Source organism: Oncorhynchus kisutch, unplaced genomic scaffold, assembly GCF_002021735.2.
Source record: "Oncorhynchus kisutch isolate 150728-3 unplaced genomic scaffold, Okis_V2 Okis03b-Okis08b_hom, whole genome shotgun sequence".
Lineage (NCBI taxonomy): Eukaryota > Metazoa > Chordata > Actinopteri > Salmoniformes > Salmonidae > Oncorhynchus > Oncorhynchus kisutch.
In genome coordinates, this window is record NW_022261980.1 from 18547630 (window position 1) to 18569370 (window position 21741).

Here is a 21741-nt window from a genome sequence, read left to right on the forward strand (position 1 = left end):
TAGCGGGATCATTTTTGTCAACATCCGCTGAATTGCAGAGCGCCAAATTCAAATTAAATTACTGAAAATATTTAATTTTGATGAAATCACAAGTGTAAAACTCAGCTTAACTTGTTGTTAATCCACCTGCCGTATCAGATTTAAAAAAAGCTTTACAGCAAAAGCTATCCAAGCGTTTATGTTAGGACATCTCTCTCAGCAGACAAAACATTACAAACAGCTGGCAGCAAAGTAGATTGGTCACGAAAGTCAGAAAAACAATCAAATGAATCGCTTACCTTTGATGATCTTCGGATGTTTGCACTCACGAGACTCCCAGTTACACAATAAATGTTCCTTTTGTTTGATAAATATTGTTTTTATATCCAAAAACCTCCATTTGGTTGGCACATTTTGTTCAGAAATCCACAGGCTCGTGCAGGTCATGACGGGCAGACGAAATTTCCAAATAGTATCTGTAAAGTTCGTAGAAACATGTCAAACGTTTTTTTATAATAAATCCTCAGGTTGTTTTTACAATAAATAATCGATAATATTTCAACCGGACCGTAGCTTTTTCAATAGGAGAGAGAGAGAAAATGTCTGCTCCAAGCTGTTGCGCATACAAAACTCTGCTGGCACCCAGCCATCCACTGACGCGATGTGATCCATTTGCAAATAAATTCATAAAAAATCCTACAATGTGATTTTCTGGATTTTTTTTCCTCATTTGGTCTGTCATAGTTGAAGTGTACCTATGATGAAAATTACAGGTCTCTCTCATCTTTTTAAGTGGGAGAACTTGCACAATTGGTGGCTGACTAAATACTTTTTTTGCCCCACTGTACCAGCTCATAGGGTGAAAACCCCCAGCGAGGCTTGGGGAACCTTGGAGGTTTTCCCACTCTTTTTTTCCCACTCTTATAACTTCCTTAGCCCATCCGTCTGCGGATGGTAAACCGGTGTCCTCAGCTGTTTCACCTGCCACATCTTACAAAGGTCTGCCATAAGGCTGGACATAAAGGGGGTCCCCTGGTCAGTAAGGATCTCATTTGGAATCCCTAAACTGGTGAACAAGAGCACTAATTCCATAGCGATATTTTTGGAAGAATGGCTTCTGGGTAGCGAGTGGCATAATTTAGGATGACCAGAATGCATTGGTGCTCTCTAGCGGATTTGGGTAGCGAGCCCACTATACTTCCGGCTTGGTCAGGAGTGTTGGACTTCTCAAATATGCTGTTCTTTTGGCCTAACCTCGCAAAGTTAGGAAAGTATCTACCCAGTATTATATCAAACGGCATCTTCTGGACCACACCGATCTCATAATCCAGCAGCTCGTCCTCCGTTTGTATGCTCACTAAGGCTTTGGGGTATCCTGAATTTCAACTCCAGATCGAAATACTATTTTTGAGCGTCCCCTACCAGGTATGGTGCAAGAAGTCCTGCCCATTCTTCTTTCGGTCACTTCTCTCGCGCGCTCTGCCGTCCTTTCGAAGGTGGTGATGCTTCCACATATTCCTTCTTGGTCATTTTTTGAAGAAAATGATTGACCCGCCTCTGGGTATTTGCAGCTCGAAACTGAGCCCCCCTTTGGGCCTTCTCTTAACTCCTGGGTGTTTCTCTCTTGCTCTTCTCTGAGCAGCTGGTTGGTGCAGTGCTGGACCTGTAATGTGTCCTAAAGCATTCACATTGCAATCCTGATGAGCTATTTGTTGAGCTCTAGTTGCCTCGTTGGGCTGCCGTTGCTTGTAACAGTGCCTGTATGGCTCCCTCCATACTCATTTTCCCTGAGCAAACTGTACAAAACAAACAAAGCCACAACAAATAAAACCTGACTCCTCTTTGGAGTGCTAACAGAATACTTTCAAAAATATATTTTTTCCTCTACCTAACCAGCAGTTAGTCACTATAACCACTTCAGGCCACACTGTGCCCGCATTCTCCACCACGTGTAACAAACCTCTTCAAGGTTAGGAGAGTTTGTCACAAATGAAGTGGGAGACTGTCACCAAAATCACCCCATAATGAAAGTTATTTCGAACAGGATGATACCCACCTCCTGTATAGAAATGATACCTACCTCCTGTGTAGAAATGATACCCACCTCCTGTGTAGAAATTATACCCACCTCCTGTATAGAAATGATACCCACCTCCTGTGTAGAAATGATACCCACCTCCTGTATAGAAATGATACCCACCTCCTGTATAGAAATTATACCTACCTCCTGTGTAGAAATGATACCCACCTCCTGTGTAGAAATTATACCGACCTTCTGTGTAGAAATGATTCCCACCTCCTGTATAGAAATGATACCCACCTCCTGTGTAGAAATTACTCCCACCTCCTGTGTAGAAATGATACCCACCTCCTGTATAGAAATGATACCCACCTCCTGTGTAGAAATGATACTCACCTCCTGTATAGAAATGATACCTACCTCCTGTGTAGAAATGATACCCACCTCCTGTGTAGAAATGATACCCACCTCCTGTGTAGAAATGATACTCACCTCCTGTGTAGAAATGATTCCCACCTCCTGTGTAGAAACGCTTGTAGTTGTGTTTGATGCAGGAACCCAGGGATGTCTTCAGATATCTCTCTGGAAGCTGAAACAAAGATGCACATATATGAAATATACACACACACACACACACACACACACACACACACACACACACACACACACACACACACACACACACACACACACACACACACACACACACACACACACACACACACACACACACTAACACACAAACACACACACACACACACACACACACACACACACACACACACACACACACACACACACACACACACACACACACACACACACACACACACACACACACACACACACACACACACACACACACACACACACACACACACACACACACACACACACACACACACACACACACACACACACACACACACACACACACACACACACACACACACACACACACACACACACACACACACACAGTACCACACACACACACACACACACACACACACACACACACACACACACACACACACACAAACACACACACACACACACACACACACACACACACACACAGTAGTGGGAAATCAATTGTCATATGTTCGTAAAAGTAAAGATCCCTTAATAGAAAATGTCTCAAATAATAGTGAAAGTCAGACAGTATAATACTACTTGAGTAAAAGTCTAAAAGTATTCGGTTTCTGAAGTATCAAAAGTAAATGAAGTTGAGAAAATAACTATATTAATTTTATTAAGCAAAGCAGATGTGTTTTTTTAAATTTACAGATAGACATGGTCACACTCAAACACTCCAACAGTCCAACAGAGGCAGTAGGGGTGACCAGGGATGTTCTCTGTTTAGTGAGTCCTCCAGATCAGAGGCAGTAGGGATGACCAGGGATGTTCTCTGTTTAGTGAGTCCTCCAGATCAGAGGCAGTAGGGATGACCAGGGATGTTCTCTGTTTAGTGAGTCCTCCAGATCAGAGGCAGTAGGGATGACCAGGGATGTTCTCTGTTTAGTGAGTCCTCCAGATCAGAGGCAGTAGGGATGACCAGGGATGTTCTCTGTTTAGTGAGTCCTCCAGATCAGAGGCAGTAGGGATGACCAGGGATGTTCTCTGTTTAGTGAGTCCTCCAGATCAGAGGCAGTAGATTACCAGGGATGTTCTCTGTTTAGTGAGTCCTCCAGATCAGAGGCAGTAGGGATGACCAGGGATGTTCTCTGTTCAGTGAGTCCTCCAGATCAGAGGCAGTAGGGATGACCAGGGATGTTCTCTGTTTAGTGAGTCCTCCAGATCAGAGGCAGTAGGGATGACCAGGGATGTTCTCTGTTTAGTGAGTCCTCCAGATCAGAGGCATTAGGGATGACCTGGGATGTTCTCTGTTTAGTGAGTCCTCCAGATCAGAGGCAGTAGGGATGACCAGGGATGTTCTCTGTTTAGTGAGTCCTCCAGATCAGAGGCAGTAGGGATGACCAGGGATGTTCTCTGTTTAGTGAGTCCTCCAGATCAGAGGCAGCAGGGATGACCAGGGATGTTCTCTGTTTAGTGAGTCCTCCAGATCAGAGGCAGCAGAGATGACCAGGGATGTTCTCTGTTTAGTGAGTCCTCCAGATCAGAGGCAGTAGGGATGACCAGGGATGTTCTCTGTTTAGTGAGTCCTCCAGATCATATGCTGTAGGAAGGAGCTCTCCAAACAGGTCGGGGGCAAAGTTGTAGAGAAGTACAGATCAGGGTTGGGTTGTAAAAAAATATCCTAAACTTTGAACATCCTACAGAGCACCTTTAAATCCATTATTAAAAAATTGAAAGAATATGGCACCACATCAAACCTGCCAAGAGAGGGCCGTCCACCAAAACTCACAGACCAGGCAAGGAGGGCATTAATCAGAGAGGCAATAAAGAGACCAAAGATAACCCTGAAGTAGCTGCAAAGCTCCACAGCGAAGATTGGAGTATCTGTCCATAGGACCACTTTAAGCTGTACGCTCCACAGAGATGGGCTTTTATAAATTTATTATTTTATTTCACCTTTATTTAACCAGGTAGGCCAGTGTCACATTCGTCGTAATGATTAGACCAAGGCACATTCTCTTTTAATGAATGAACACCGAACAAACCAACAAAAATAACAAACGAAATGGCTACCTAAATGTGATGCACAATCAGAGATAACGATAAACAGCTGTCTATGATTGGGAACCATATCAGGCCTAAATAGACAAAAATCCCTAAACATACAAAAACTAGAGTTATTATTTTACCTTTATTCAACTAGGCAAGTTAAGAACAAATTCTTATTTTCAATGATGGCCTAGAAACAGTGGGTTAACTACCTGTTCAGGGGCAGAACGACAGATTTGTACTTGTAAGCTTGGGGAATTGAACTTGCAGCCTTTCGGTTACTAGTCCAACACGCTAACCACTAGGCTACCCTGCCGCCCCAGAGTACCCACCCTAGTCACACCCTGACCTAACCAAAATATATAGAAAAACAGAGGTATCTAAGGTCAGGGTGTGACAGCCAGTTGAGAACAAGTTCTCATTTACAACTGCGACCTGACCAAGATAAAGCAAAGCAGTGTGACATTAACAACACAGAGTTACACATGCAATTAACAAAAGTAGTCAATAACACAATAGAAACATCTATGTACAGTGTGTGCAAATGAAATAAGATTAGGGAGGTAAAGGCAATAAATAGGCCATAGTGGCGAAATAATTACAATTGAGCAATTAAACACTGGAGTGATAGATGTGCAGAAGATTAATGTACAAGTAGAGATACTGGGGTGCAAAGGAGCAAAAATAAATAATTAACAATATGGGGATGAGGTGGTTGGGTGGGCAATTTACAGATGGGCTATGTACAGCTGCAGTGATTGGTAAGCTGCTCTGACAGCTGATGCATAAAGTTAGTGAGGGAGATATAAGACTCCAGTGAGTTTTGCAAGTCATTGGCAGCAGAGAACTGGAAGGAAAGGCGGCCAAATTAGGATTTTGCTTTGGGGATGACAAGCATTACAAGCATTTCATAAGTGTCAAGGGCTTTTATTGACAATTACATGAAGTTGATGCAAAGAGTCAATATCTGCAGTGTTGACCCTTCTTTTTCAAGAACTCTGCAATCCGTCCTGGCATGCTGTCAATTAACCTTTGGTTCACTGATGGCAGCCCATTCTTGCATAATCAATGCTTAGAGTTTGTCAGAATTTGTTTGTTTTTGTTTGTCCACCCGCCTCTTGAGGATTGACCACAAGTTCTCAATGGGATTAAGGTCTGGGGAGTTTCCTGGCCATGGACCCAAAATATCAATGTTTTGTTCCCCGAGCCACTTAGTCATCACTTTTGCCTTATGGCAAGGTGCTCCATCATGCTGGAAAAGGCATGGTTAGTTACCAAACTGTTCCTGGATGGTTGAGAGATGTTGCTCTCGGAGGACGTTTTGGTACCATTCTTTATTCATGGCTGTATTCTTAGGCAACCCCACACATGAATGTTCTCAGGATGCTTTACCGTTGGCATGACACAGGACTGATGGTAGCGCTCACCTTGTTTTCTTCTGACAAGCTTTTTCCAGATGCCCCAAACAGTCGGAAAGGAGATTCATCAGAGAAAATGACTTTACCCCAGTCCTCAACAGTCCAGTCCCTGTACTTTTTGCAGAATATCAGTCTGTCCCTGATGTTTTTCCTGGAGAGAAGTGGCTTCTTTGCTGCCCTTGCTGACACCAGGCCATCCTCCAAAAGTCTTCACTTCACTGTGCGTGCAGATGCACTCACACCTGCCTGCTGCCATTCCTGAGCAAGCTCTGTACTGGTGGTGTCACAATCCTGCAGCTGAATCAACTTTAGGAGACGGTCCTGGCGCTTGCTGGACTTTCTTTGAAGCCCTGAAGCCTTCTTCACAACAATTGAACTGCTCTCCTTGAAGTTCTTGATGATCCAATAAATGGTTGATTTAGGTGCAATCTTACTGGCAGCAATATCCTTGCCTGTGAAGCCCTTTTTGTGCAATTCAATGATGACGGCACGTGTTTCCTTGCAGATAACCATGGTTGACAGAGGAAGTACAATGATTCCCAGCACCACCCTCCTTTTGAAGCTTCCAGTCTGTTATTTGAACTCAATCAGCATGACAGAGTGATCTCCAGCCTTGTCAACACTCACACCTGTGTTAACGAGAGAATCACTGACATGATGTCAGCTGGTCCTTTCGTGGCAGGGCTGAAATGCAGTCAAAATGTTTTTGGGGCGATTCAGTTCACTTGCATGGCAAAGAGGGACTTTGCCATTAATTGCAATTCATCTGATCACTCTTCATAACATTCTGGAGCATATGCAAATTGCCATCATACAAACTGAGGCAGCAGACTTTGTGAAAATTAATATTTGTGTCAATGTCAATACTTTTGGCCACGACTGTAAATGACCAGGAACCAGTGGGTTTGGCGACGAATATGAATCGAGGGCCAGTCAATGAGAGCATGCAGGTCTCAGTGGTGGGTAGTATATGGGGATTTGGTGACATTTTTATTTTTTATTTTTATTTCACCTTTATTTAACCAGGTAGGCTAGTTGAGAACAAGTTCTCATTTGCAACTGCGACCTGGCCAAGATAAAGCATAGCAGTGTGAGCATACAACAAAGAGTTACACATGGAGTAAACAACAGATGGCACGGTGATAGACTACATCCGAATTATGTTGTCTGCATAGAGGTGGATCAGAGAATCACCAGCAGCAAGAGCAACATCATTAATGTATACAGAGAAAAGAGTCGGCTTGAGAACTGAACCCTGTGGTACCCCCATAGAGTCTGCCAGAGGTCCAGACAACAGGCCATCCGATTTGACACACTGAACTCTATCTGAGAAGTAGTTGGTGAACCAGGTGAGGCAGTCATTTGAGAAACCAAGGCTGTCGAGTCTGCCGATAAGAATGTGGTGATTGACAGAGTTGAATGCCTTGGCAGGTCGATGAAGATGGCGGCACTGTATTGTCTTTTATCAATGGCGGTTATGAAATCATTTAGGACCTTGAGTGTGGCTGAGGTGCACCCATGACCAGCTCAGAAAACAGATTGCATAGCAGAGAAGGTACGGTGGGATTCGAAATGGTCGGTGATCTGTTTGTTAACTTGGCTTTCGAAGACATTAGAAAGGCAGGGCAGGATTGATATAGGTCTGTATCAGCTTGGGTCAAGAGTGTCTCCCCCTTTGAAGAGGGGATGACCGCGGCAGCATTCCAATCTTTAGGGATGTTAGACAATATGAAACAGAGGTTGAACAGGCTAGTAATAGGGGTTGCAACAATTGCGGGGAATCATTTTAGAAAGAGAGGGTCCAGATTGTCTAGCCCGGCTGATTTGTAGGGGTCCAGATTTTGCAGCTCTTTCAGAACATCAGCTGGATTTGGCTGAAGGAGAAATGGGGAGGCTTGGGCAAGTTGCTGTGGGGGTACAGAGCTGTTGACCGAGGTAGGGGTAGCCAGGTGGAAAGCATGGCCAACCGTAGAGAAATGCTTATTGAAATTCTCGATTATCATAGATTTATCGGTGGTGACAGTGTTTCCTAGCCTCAGTGCAGCGGGCAGATGGGAGGAGGTGCTCTTATTCTCCATGGACTTTACAGTGTCCCATAACTTTTTGGAGTTTATGCTGCAGGATGCAAATTTCTGTTTGAAAAAGCTAGCTTTTGCTTTCCGTACTGCCTGTTTCTATTGCTTCCTGACTTCCCTGAAAAGTTGCATATCTCGGGGGCTATTCGATGCTAATGCAGTACGCCACAGGATGTTTTTGTGCTGGTCAAGGGTAGTCAAGTCTGGAGTGAACAAAGGGCTATATCTGTTCTTAGTCCTACATTTTTTGAATGGGGCATGTGTTTTTAAGATGGTGAGCAAGGCAGTTTTAAAGAATAACCAGGCATCCTCTACTGATGGAATGAGGTCAATATCCTTCCAGGATACCTGAGCCAGGTTGATTAGAAAGGCCTGCTCACTGAAGTGTTTTAAGGAGAATTTGACAGTGATGAGGGGTGCTCGTTTGTCCGCGGACCCATTACGGACGCAGGCAATGAGGCTGTGATCGCTGAGTCCCTGGTTGAAGACAGCAGAGGTGTATTTAGAGGGCAGGTTGGTCAGGATGATATATATGAGGAAGCCCGTGTTTACGGATTTAGGGTTGTACCTGGTAGGTTCCTTTATAATTTGTGTGAGATTGAGGGAATCTATCTTAGATTGTAGGACAGCTGGGGTGTTAAACATATCCCAGTTTAGGTCACCTAACAGTACAAACTCTGAAGATAAATGGGGGACACTTAATCCACATATGGGCACAGCTGGGGGCAGAGGGGCGTCTCAAGTGGCAACATTGAGAGACTTATTTCTGGGAAGGTGGATTTTTAAAAGTAGAAGCTCAAACTGTTTGGGCACAGACCTGGCTTTACGGAAGAGTGGCCAGAAAAAAAGCCATTGCTTAAGACAAAAATAAGCAAACACTTTTGGTGTTCGCCAAAAGATATGTGGGAGACTCCCCAAACATGTGGAAGAATGTACTCTGGTCAAATGTAGCTTTTTGGACATCAAGGAAAACGTTATGTCTGGTACAAACCCAACACCTCCAATCACCCTGAGAACGCCCCCACAGCATGATGCTGCCACCACCATGCTAATCTGTGGGGATGTTTTTCATCAGCAGGGACTGGGAAACTGGTCAGAATTGAAGGAATGAGATTCACCATCCAGCAGGACAATGACCTTAAGCATACTGCTAAAGCAACACTCGAGTGGTTTAAGGGGAAACTGCACATGTCTTGGAATGTCCTAGTCAAAGCCCAGACCTCAATCCAATTGAGAATCTGTGATATGACTTAAAATTGCTGTACATCAGCGGAACCCATCCAACTTGAAGGAGCTGGAGCAGTTTTGCCTTGAAGAATGGGCAAAAATCCCAGTGGCTGGAAGTGCCAAGCCTATAGAGACATGCCCCAAGAGACTTGCAGCTGGAATTGCTGCAAAAGGTGGCTCTACAAAGTATTGACTGTAGTGGGGTGAATAGTTATGCACGCTCAAGTGTTCTGTTTTTTTTTTGTCTTATTTCTTGTTTGGTTCACAATAAAACTATTTTGCATCTTCAAAGTGGTAGGCATGTTGTGTAAATCAAAGGATACAAACCCCCAAGAAATCAATTTTAATTCCAGGATGTAAGGCAACAAGTGCTTGACAACACCGCACACAACACACACACTGTAACAGCTCTCCTGATGGTCAGCCAGCCTGACAGCTACGAGGGTTAAGGTTTAATGTGGTGAAGCAGAGTGAATACTGTGAACTACTGGGTTTACAACTTTATATGACCTGGTTCTGTTAATGCTTGATCTGTCACATCCTCTATGACAGACAGGCAGACAGACAGACAGACAGACAGACAGACAGACAGACAGACAGACAGACAGACAGACAGACAGACAGACAGACAGACAGACAGACAGACAGGCAGGCAGGCAGGTAGGCAGGTAGACAGCCAGACAGACAGCCAGACAGCCAGACAGACAGACAGACAGACAGACAGACAGACAGACAGACAGACAGACAGACAGACAGACAGGCAGGCAGACAGGCAGGCAGGTAGGCAGGAAGACAGAGACAGGCAGACAGACAGAAAGACAGACAGACAGGCAGACAGACAGAAAGACAGACAGACAGACAGACAGACAGACAGACAGACAGACAGACAGACAGACAGACAGACAGACAGACAGACAGACAGACAGACAGACAGACAGACAGACAGACAGACAGGCAGGCAGGTAGGCAGGCAGGCAGGTAGGCAGGAAGACAGACATAAGGACAGACAGAAAGACAGACAGACAGACAGACAGGCAGCCAGACAGACAGCCAGACAGACAGGCAGGCAGACAGACAGACAGACAGACAGACAGACAGACAGACAGACAGACAGACAGACAGACAGACAGACAGACAGACAGACAGACAGACAGACAGGCAGGTAGGCAGGCAGGCAGGTAGGCAGGAAGACAGAGACATAAGGACAGACAGACAGACAGACAGACAGACAGACAGACAGACAGACAGGCTGGCAGGCAGGAGGACAGGCAGACAAACAGGCAGCCAGGAAGACAGAGACATAAGGACAGACAGACAGACAGACAGACAGACAGACAGACAGACAGACAGACAGACAGGCAGGTAGGCAGGCAGGCAGGCAGGCAGGTAGGCAGGAAGACAGAGACATAAGGACAGACAGACAGACAGACAGACAGACAGACAGACAGACAGACAGACAGACAGACAGACAGACAGACAGACAGACAGACAGACAGACAGACATACCACAGTCAGGCCACCACAAGGATGTGTCCCAAATGGCACCCTATTCCCTATCTAGTGCACTACATGACACCCTAATCCCTATCTAGTGCACTACATGACACCCAATTCCCTATCTAGTGCACTACATGACACCCAATACCCTATCTAGTGCACTACATGACACCCTATTCTCTATCTAGTGCACTACATGACACCCTATTCCCTATCTAGTGCACTACATGACACCCTATTCCCTATCTAGTGCACTACATGACACCCTATTCTCTATCTAGTGCACTACATGACACCCTATTCCCTATCTAGTGCACTACATGACACCCTATTCCCTATCTAGTGCACTACATGACACGCTATTCCCTATCTAGTGCACTACATGACACCCTATTACCTATATAATGCACTACATGGCACCCTATTCCCTATCTAATTCACTACATGGCACCCTATTCCCTATCTAATTCACTACATGGCACCCTATTCCCTATCTAATGCACTACATGACACGCTATTCCCTATCTAGTGCACTACATGACACCCTATTCCCTTTCTAGTGCACTACATGACACCCTATTCCCTATATAATGCACTACATGGCACCCTATTCTCTATCTAATTCACTACATGGCACTCTATTCCCTATATAATGCACTACATGACACCCTATTCCCTATCTAATTCACTACATGGCACCCTATTCTCTATCTAATTCACTACATGGCACTCTATTCCCTATATAATGCACTACATGGCACCCTATTCTCTATCTAATTCACTACATGGCACTCTATTCCCTATATAATGCACTACATGACACCCTATTCCCTATCTAATTCACTATTCCCTATCTAATTAACTGCATGGCACTCTATTCCCTATCTCATTCACTATTCCCTATCTAATTCACTACATGGCACCCTATTCCCTATCTAATTCACTACATGGCACTCTATTCCCTATCTAATTCACTATTCCCTATCTAATTCACTACATGGCACCCTATTCCCTATCTAATTCACTACATGGCACTCTATTCCCTATCTAATTCACTATTCCCTATCTAATTCACTACATGGCACCCTATTCCCTATCTAATTCACTACATGGCACTCTATTCCCTATCTAATTCACTATTCCCTATCTAATTCACTACATGACACCCTATTTCCTATCAGTGCAACAAACACACACCTGTCCTGTTCTGTTCTGTACTACTGGCCTGTTCTGTTCTACTGTTCTACTGTCCCGTTCTGTTTTGTTCTACTGTTCTACTGTCCCATTCTGTTTTGTTCTACTGTTCTACTGTCCCATTCTGTTTTGTTCTGTTCTACCGTCATCTTCTGTTCTGTTCTAATGTCCTCTTCTGTTCTGTTCTACTGTTCTACTGTCCCGTTCTGTTTTGTTCTGTTCTACTGTCATCTTCTGTTCTGTTCTCCTGTCCTCTTCTGTTCTGTTCTACTGTTCTCTTCTGTTCTGTTCTACTGTTCTACCGCCTCTCATAATAACACACCATTTCCAGACCCACTGACTAAACTTGAAACCCCCAGACATAAATTCCTCTCCTCTCTGACACAGCTGGCGTCAACACCGCAGACTCACCTGATAGCAGCAGGAGATAGATCTACTACGATGCACAACACATTCCTCTGTGGGTCTCAACTACTCCTGACTGTCTCCCTGAGACAAAGAACACATTATGGGAGGAGGAACTCAACACTCCGTCTGATTGGAGGACACAGGGGCTGGAGAACAGGGAGGAAGCAGGAGGCAGGGACTGGAGAATAAGGAGGTACAGGCAGGGGCTGAAGAACAGGGAGGTGGGGCTGGAGAACAGGGAGGTACAGGCAGGGGCTGAAGAACAGGGAGGTGGGGCTGGAGAACAGGGAGGTGGGGGGAGGCAGGGGCCGGAGAACAGGGAGGTGGGGCTGGAGAACAGGGAGGTGGGGGAGGCAGGGGCTGGAGAACAGGGAGGTACGGGGGAGGTGGGGCTGGAGAACAGGGAGGTGGGGGGAGGCAGGGGCTGGAGAACAGGGAGGTGGGGGGAGGCAGGGGCTGGAGAACAGGGAGGTGGGGGGAGGCAGGGGCTGGAGAACAGGGAGGTGGGGGGAGGCAGGGGCTGGAGAACAGGGAGGTGAGGGGAGGTAGGGGCTGGAGAACAGGGAGGTAGGGGGAGGTAAAGTCATCCCTGGTTAGGAGAACAGGGAGGTAGGGTCATTTCTGGCCAGGAGAGTGCACCTATCTAGGCTACTTCCCAAATGGCACCTAATGCTTATATAGTGCACTACTTTTGACAAGCACCCGACTATATAGGGAATAGGGCGCAATCTAGGACACAGCCCCAGTCAGCACCCTACTATATAGATAATAGGTGCCATCTAGGACACAGCCGCAGTCAGCACCCTACTATATAGATAATAGGTGCCATCTAGGACACAGCCGCAGTCAGCACCCTACTATATAGATAATAGGTGCCATCTAGGACACAGCCGCAGTCAGCCAGTCAGCACCCTACTATATAGATAATAGGTGCCATCTAGGACACAGCCGCAGTCAGCCAGTCAGCACCCTACTATATAGATAATAGGTGCCATCTAGGACACAGCCGCAGTCAGCACCCTACTATGTAGATAATAGGTGCCATCTAGGACACAGCCGCAGTCAGCACCCTACTATATAGATAATAGGTGCCATCTAGGACACAGCCCCAGTCAGCACCCTACTATATAGATAATAGGTGCCATCTAGGACACAGCCGCAGTCAGCACCCTACTATATAGATAATAGGTGCCATCTAGGACACAGCCGCAGTCAGCACCCTACTATATAGATAATAGGTGCCATCTAGGACACAGCCGCAGTCAGCACCCTACTATATAGATAATAGGTGCCATCTAGGACACAGCCCCAGTCAGCACCCTACTATATAGATAATAGGTGCCATCTAGGACACAGCCCCAGTCAGCACCCTACTATATAGATAATAGGTGCCATCTAGGACACAGCCGCAGTCAGCCAGTCAGCACCCTACTATGTATATAGTAAATAGGGTGACATCTAGGACACATAGGTAGAGTCCATGGTGTGGTGCAGGTAGAACTGTGTCAGGTAGAAGAGGTGATAGGTAGAACTGTGTCAGGTAGAAGAGGTGATAGGTGGGGTCTATAGTGCAGGTAGAACTGTGTCAGGTAGAAGAGGTGATAGGTAGAACTGTGTCAGGTAGAAGAGGTGATAGGTAGAACTGTGTCAGGTAGAAGAGGTGATAGGTGGGGTCTATAGTGCAGGTAGAACTGTGTCAGGTAGAAGAGGTGATAGGTGGGGTCTATAGTGCAGGTAGAACTGTGTCAGGTAGAAGAGGTGATAGGTAGAACTGTGTCAGGTAGAAGAGGTGATAGGTAGAACAGTGTAAGGTAGAATAGGTGATAGGTGGGGTCTATAGTGCAGGTATAACTGTGTCAGGTAGAAGAGGTGATAGGTAGAACTGTGTCAGGTAGAAGAGGTGATAGGTAGAACTGTGTCAGGTAGAAGGGGTGTTAGGTGGGGTCTATAGTGCAGGTAGAACTGTGTCAGGTAGAAGAGGTGATAGGTAGAACTGTGTCAGGTAGAAGGGGTGTTAGGTGGGGTCTATAGTGCAGGTATAACTGTGTCAGGTAGAAGAGGTGATAGGTAGAACTGTGTCAGGTAGAAGAGGTGATAGGTGTGGTCTATAGTGCAGTTAGAACTGTGTCAGGTAGAAGAGGTGATAGGTAGAACTGTGTCAGGTAGAAGAGGTGATAGGTGGGGTCTATAGTGCAGGTAGAACTGTGTCAGGTAGAAGAGGTGATAGGTGGGGTCTATAGTGCAGGTAGAACTGTGTCAGGTAGAAGAGGTGATAGGTAGAACTGTGTCAGGTAGAAGAGGTGATAGGTAGAACAGTGTAAGGTAGAATAGGTGATAGGTGGGGTCTATAGTGCAGGTATAACTGTGTCAGGTAGAAGAGGTGATAGGTAGAACTGTGTCAGGTAGAAGAGGTGATAGGTAGAACTGTGTCAGGTAGAAGGGGTGTTAGGTGGGGTCTATAGTGCAGGTAGAACTGTGTCAGGTAGAAGAGGTGATAGGTAGAACTGTGTCAGGTAGAAGGGGTGTTAGGTGGGGTCTATAGTGCAGGTATAACTGTGTCAGGTAGAAGAGGTGATAGGTAGAACTGTGTCAGGTAGAAGAGGTGATAGGTGTGGTCTATAGTGCAGTTAGAACTGTGTCAGGTAGAAGAGGTGATAGGTAGAACTGTGTCAGGTAGAAGAGGTGATAGGTGGGGTCTATAGTGCAGGTAGAACTGTGTCAGGTAGAAGAGGTGATAGGTGGGGTCTATAGTGCAGGTAGAACTGTGTCAGGTAGAAGAGGTGATAGGTAGAACTGTGTCAGGTAGAAGAGGTGATAGGTAGAACAGTGTCAGGTAGAATAGGTGATAGGTGGGGTCTATAGTGCAGGTATAACTGTGTCAGGTAGAAGAGGTGATAGGTAGAACTGTGTCAGGTAGAAGAGGTGATAGGTAGAACTGTGTCAGGTAGAAGAGGTGATAGGTAGAACTGTGTCAGGTAGAAGGGGTGTTAGGTGGGGTCTATAGTGCAGGTATAACTGTGTCAGGTAGAAGAGGTGATAGGTAGAACTGTGTCAGGTAGAAGAGGTGATAGGTAGAACTGTGTCAGGTAGAAGGGATGCTAGGTAGAACTGTGTCAGGTAGAAGAGGTGATAGGTAGAACTGTGTCAGGTAGAAGAGTGATAGGTAGAACTGTGTCAGGTAGAAGAGGTGATAGGTAGAACTGTGTCAGGTAGAAGAGGTGATAGGTAGAACTGTGTCAGGTAGAAGAGGTGATAGGTAGAACTGTGTCAGGTAGAAGAGGTGATAGGTAGAACTGCGTCAGGTAGAAGAGGTGATAGGTAGAACTGCGTCAGGTAGAAGAGGTGATAGGTAGAACTGTGTCAGGTAGAAGAGGTGATAGGTAGAACTGTGTCAGGTAGAAGAGGTGATACGTAGAACTGTGTCAGGTAGAAGAGGTGATAGGTGTGGTACCAGATGGGACAGGACACATCAACTTGATAGACGGCAATAAGAATTTCACAGGACATAAAACACAATGTCACTAACCATAAAGTGAATGTCATAACCTTGACTTGCCCATTACATACTGTCTCTACACTCTCCAGTACTCATAGTGCCATAAAAACCAAGCCTGGCAATACAACGTTGTAGAGCAAGTACTTATCGATTTGAATATAATGACTGTTATAATACACTGTGACCCTATTCCCTATATAGTGCCCTATGGTTGACCAGAGCCCTAAGGGTCCTGGATCAAAACTAGTGCACTATATAGGAGATAGGATGCCATTTAGGACATGGTTCTGTTAGGAACATATATTATGACCACATGACTGTTTAGCTATCAGGACTCAAGAGAAAAAAAAAAATACTGATTCTGAATAAGGCATTGAAATGAATAGCATGTAGACTCTTATCCTGATAAAGGCATTGAAATGAATAGCATGTAGACTCTTATCCTGATAAAGGCATTGAAATGAATAGCATGTAGACTCTTATCCTGATAAAGGCATTGAAATGAATAGCATGTAGAGTCTCATCCTGATAAAGGCATTGAAATGAATAGCATATAGACTCTTATCCTGATAAAGGCATTGAAATGAATAGCATATAGACTCTTATCCTGATAAAGGCATTGAAATGAATAGCATGTAGACTCTTATCCTGATAAAGGCATTGAAATGAATAGCATATAGACTCTTATCCTGATAAAGGCATTGAAATGAATAGCATGTAGACTCTTATCCTGATAAAGGCATTGAAATGAATAGCATGTAGACTCTTATCCTGATAAAGGCATTGAAATGAATAGCATGTAGACTCATCCTGATAAAGGCATTGAAATGAATAGCATGTAGACTCTTATCCTGATAAAGGCATTGAAATGAATAGCATGTAGACTCTTATCCTGATAAAGGCATTGAAATGAATAGCATGTAGACTCTTATCCTGATAAAGGCATTGAAATGAATAGCATGTAGACTCTTATTCTGATAAAGGCATTGAAATTAGTAGAATATAGATTTATCCTGATAAAGGCATTGAAATGAATAGCATGTAGACTCTTATCCTGATAAAGGCATTGAAATGAATAGCATATAGACTCTTATCCTGATAAAGGCATTGAAATGAATAGCATGTAGACTCTTATCCTGATAAAGGCATTGAAATGAATAGCATGTAGACTCTTATCCTGATAAAGGCATTGAAATGAACAGCATATAAGACTCTTATCCTGATAAAGGCATTGAAATTAGTAGAATATAGATTTATCCTGATAAAGGCATTGAAATGAATAGCATGTAGACTCTTATCCTGATAAAGGCATTGAAATGAATAGCATATAGACTCTTATCCTGATAAAGGCATTGAAATGAATAGCATGTAGACTCTTATCCTGATAAAGGCATTGAAATGAATAGCATGTAGACTCTTATCCTGATAAAGGCATTGAAATGAACAGCATATAAGACTCTTATCCTGATAAAGGCATTGAAATGAATAGCATATAGACTCTCATCCTGATAAAGGCATTGAAATGAATAGCATATAGACTCTTATCCTGATAAAGGCATTGAAATGAATAGCATGTAGACTCTTATCCTGATAAAGGCATTGAAATGAATAGCATATAGACTCTTATCCTGATAAAGGCATTGAAATGAATAGAATATAGACTCTTATCCCGATAAAGGCATTGAAATGAATAGCATATAAGACTCTTATCCTGATAAAGGCATTGAAATGAATAGCATATAGACTCTTATCCTGATAAAGGCATTGAAATGAATAGCATATAGACTCTTATCCTGATAAAGGCATTGAAATGAATAGCATATAAGACTCTTATCCTGATAAAGGCATTGAAATTAATAGCATATAGACTCTTATCCTGATAAAGGCATTGAAATTAATAGCATATAGACTCTTATCCTGATAAAGGCATTGAAATTAATAGCATATAGACTCTTATCCTGATAAAGGCATTGAAATGAATAGCATATAGAGTCTCATCCTGATAAAGGCATTGAAATTAGTAGAATATAGATTTATCCTGATAAAGGCATTGAAATTAGTAGAATATAGATTTATCCTGATAAAGGCATTGAAATTAGTAGAATATAGATTTATCCTGATAAAGGCATTGAAATTAGTAGAATATAGATTTATCCTGATAAAGGCATTGAAATGAATAGCATGTAGACTCTTATCCTGATAAAGGCATTGAAATGAATAGAATATAGACTCTTATCCCAATAAAGGCATTGAAATTAATATCATATAGACTCTTATCCTGATAAAGGCATTGAAATGAATAGCATATAGACTCTTATCCTGATAAAGGCATTGAAATGACTAGCATATAGACTCTTATTCTGATAAAGGCATTGAAATGAATAGAATATAGACTCTTATCCCGATAAAGGCATTGAAATGAATAGCATATAAGACTCTTATCCTGATAAAGGCATTGAAATGAATAGCATATAAGACTCTTATCCTGATAAAGGCATTGAAATGAATAGCATATAAGACTCTTATCCTGATAAAGGCATTGAAATGAATAGCATATAAGACTCTTATCCTGATAAAGGCATTGAAATGAACAGCATATAAGACTCTTATCCTGATAAAGGCATTGAAATGAATAGCATATAAGACTCTTATCCTGATAAAGGCATTGAAATGAATAGCATATAAGACTCTTATCCTGATAAAGGCATTGAAATGAATAGCATATAGACTCTTATCCTGATAAAGGCATTGAAATTAATAGCATATAGACTCTTATCCTGATAAAGGCATTGAAATGAGTTGAAATGCATTCAGAAAGTAGTCAGACCCCTCGTCTTTTCCCACATCTTGTTATGTTGCCGCCTTATTCTAAAATTGATAATTGATTAAATAAATACAAATCTAAAATCTACCCCATAATGACAAATGTACACCAAAAAAATAAAAATAAAATACTTTGGAGTCCACCTGGAGTACATTTTTTTGACATGATTTGGAAAGAAACACACTGGTCTATATAAGGTCCCACAGTTGACAGTGCATGTCAGAGCAAAAACCAAGCCATGAGGTTGAAGGAATGGTCTCTAGAGCTCCGAGACAGGATTGCGTCGAGGTACAGATCTGGGGAAGGGTACAAAAAAATGTTCTGCAGCGTTGAAGTTCACCAAGAACACAGAGGTCTCCATCATTCTTACATGGAAAAAGTTTGGAATCACCAAGACTCTTCCTAGAGCTGGCCGCCAAGCCAAACTGAGCAATCGGGGGAGAAGGGCCTTGGTCAGGGAGGTGACCAAGATCCCGATGGTCACGCTGTATGAGCTACAGACTTCCTCTGTGGAGATGGGAGAAGGACAACCCATCTCTGCAGCACTACACCAATCAGGCCTTTATGGTAGAGTTGCCAGATGGAAGCCACTCCTCAGTAAAAAGCAAACGACAGCCTGCTTGGAGTTTTCCAGAAGGCACCTAAAGGACTCTCAGACCATGAGAAACAAGATTCTCTGGTCTGATGAAACCAAGTTTGTACTCTTTGGCCTGAATGCCAAGTGTCACGTCTGGAGGAAACCTGGCACAATCCCTATGGTGAAGCATGAGGGTCGCAGCATCATGCTGTGGGGGTGTTTTTCAGTGGAAGGGAATGAGAGACGAGTCAGGATCGAGGGAAATATGAACAGAGCAAAGTACAGAGAGATCCTTGATGAATACCTGCTCCAGAGTGCTCAGGACCTCAGACTGGGGTGAAGGTTCACCTTCCAAGAGGCCAACAACCCTAAGCACACAGCCAAGATAATGCAGGCGTGTCATTAAGTCTCTCATTAAGTCTCTGAATGTCCTTGAGTGGCCCAGCCAGAGCCCGGACTTGACAGAGCTTGAGAGGATCTGCAGAGAAGAATTGGAGAAACTCCCCAAATACAGGTGTGCCAAGCTTGTAGCATCATACCCAAGAAGACTCAATGCTGTAATCGCTGCCAAAGGTGCTTCAACAAAGTACTGAGTAAAGGGTCTGAACACTTACATGAATGTGATATTTCCATTATATTTTATACCCGTACATTTTATAAAAATAAAAAAAACTGTTTTGCTTTGTCATTGTGTGAAGATTGACAAGAGAAAAAACTATTTAATCCACTTTAGTACAAAGCTGTAAACTTAGTGTAACGTAGCAAACTGTGAAAAAGTCAAGGGTTCTCAATACTTTGCGAATGCACAACCCAGAAGCTATTTATTTGTTGTCGCTAAAATTAACATTCTTTCACAATGATGGATAAAGAAAAACATTTCAAACGAGTTGGAAATGGTTTTAATACTCACCCACAACTTGGGATAACTGTATTAATCTCAGATTATCTCAGATTATTCCAACAAGACGCCAACTGTCACGCTGTCCACCTTTCCAACTCGGTCCAACCACTCATAGTAATGTATAGCTCTGGTCCAGAGCGTTACAGTTCCTCCACTAATAACTCATAGTAATGTATAGCTCTGGTCCAGAGCGTTACAGTTCCTCCACTAATAACTCATAGTAATGTATAGCTCTGGTCCAGAGCGTTACAGTTCCTCCACTAATAACTCATAGTAATGTATAGCTCTTGTCCAGAGCGTTACAGTTCCTCCACTAATAACTCATAGTAATGTATAGCTCTGGTCCAGAGCGTTACAGTTCCTCCACTAATAACTCATAGTAATGTATAGCTCTGGTCCAGAGCGTTACAGTTCCTCCACTAATAATACACTGGCAAATTGTTGTCGTTACAGGATAGACAAGAGTTAGAGATTGTTCTACAGGGTTTGTCTTGGCTCCGCGACACGAGGTTTGAGTCCCAAATGGCTCACTATTCCCCACAAAGTGCACTACTGGTCAGCAGTAGTGTACTATATAGGGCATAAGGTGCCAATAGGGACGAGGAAGAGAGAGGGAGGCCAGCTAAAGATGACTTACTGTGTAATGGATTAGAATAACACAGGAGACATGTTCTCAAAGAAACAGTACATTTACATCTTAAATACTACTGGAGTTACACTATAAACTACTGGAGTTACTCTATAAACTACTGGAGTTACACTAGGATATACACTACTGGAGTTACACTATAAACTACTGGAGTTACACTATAAACTACTGGAGTTACACTATAAACTACTGGAGTTACACTATAAACTACTGGAGTTACACTATAAACTACTGGAGTTACTCTATAAACTACTGGAGTTACACTAGGATATACACTACTGGAGTTACACTATAAACTACTGGAGTTACACTATAAACTACTGGAGTTACACTAGGATATAAACTACTGGAGTTACACTATAAACTACTGGAGTTACACTATAAACTACTGGAGTTACACTATAAACTACTGGAGTTACACTATAAACTACTGGAGTTACACTATAAACTACTGGAGTTACTCTAGGATATAAACTACTGGAGTTACACTATAAACTACTGGAGTTACACTATAAACTACTGGAGTTACACTATAAGCTACTGGAGTTACACTATAAACTACTGGAGTTACACTATAAACTACTGGAGTTACACTAGGATATAAACTACTGGAGTTACACTATAAACTACTGGAGTTACACTAGGATATAAACTACTGGAGTTACACTATAAACTACTGGAGTTACACTAGGATATAAACTACTGGAGTTACACTATAAACTACTGGAGTTACACTATAAACTACTGGAGTTACACTATAAACTACTGGAGTTACACTATAAACTACTGGAGTTACACTATAAACTACTGGAGTTACTCTAGGATATAAACTACTGGAGTTACACTAT

The 21741-nt window shown here is 43.3% G+C and overlaps 1 protein-coding gene across 1 annotated transcript in view; it reads right to left on the reverse strand.

Moving 5' to 3' along the window:
• The window catches only part of LOC109881607 (b(0,+)-type amino acid transporter 1), a 55424-nt gene extending 42856 nt beyond the window's left edge, over nucleotides 1-12568 (reverse strand). Inside the window, exons 1-2 of the mRNA XM_031812847.1 lie at nucleotides 12450-12568; nucleotides 2492-2588 (exon numbers count right to left, since the gene is read on the reverse strand). The gene's annotated coding sequence lies outside the window, so the exon portion shown is untranslated. The remainder of the gene's footprint in view (nucleotides 1-2491; nucleotides 2589-12449) is intronic.
• Nucleotides 12569-21741: the final 9173 nt, after the last annotated feature.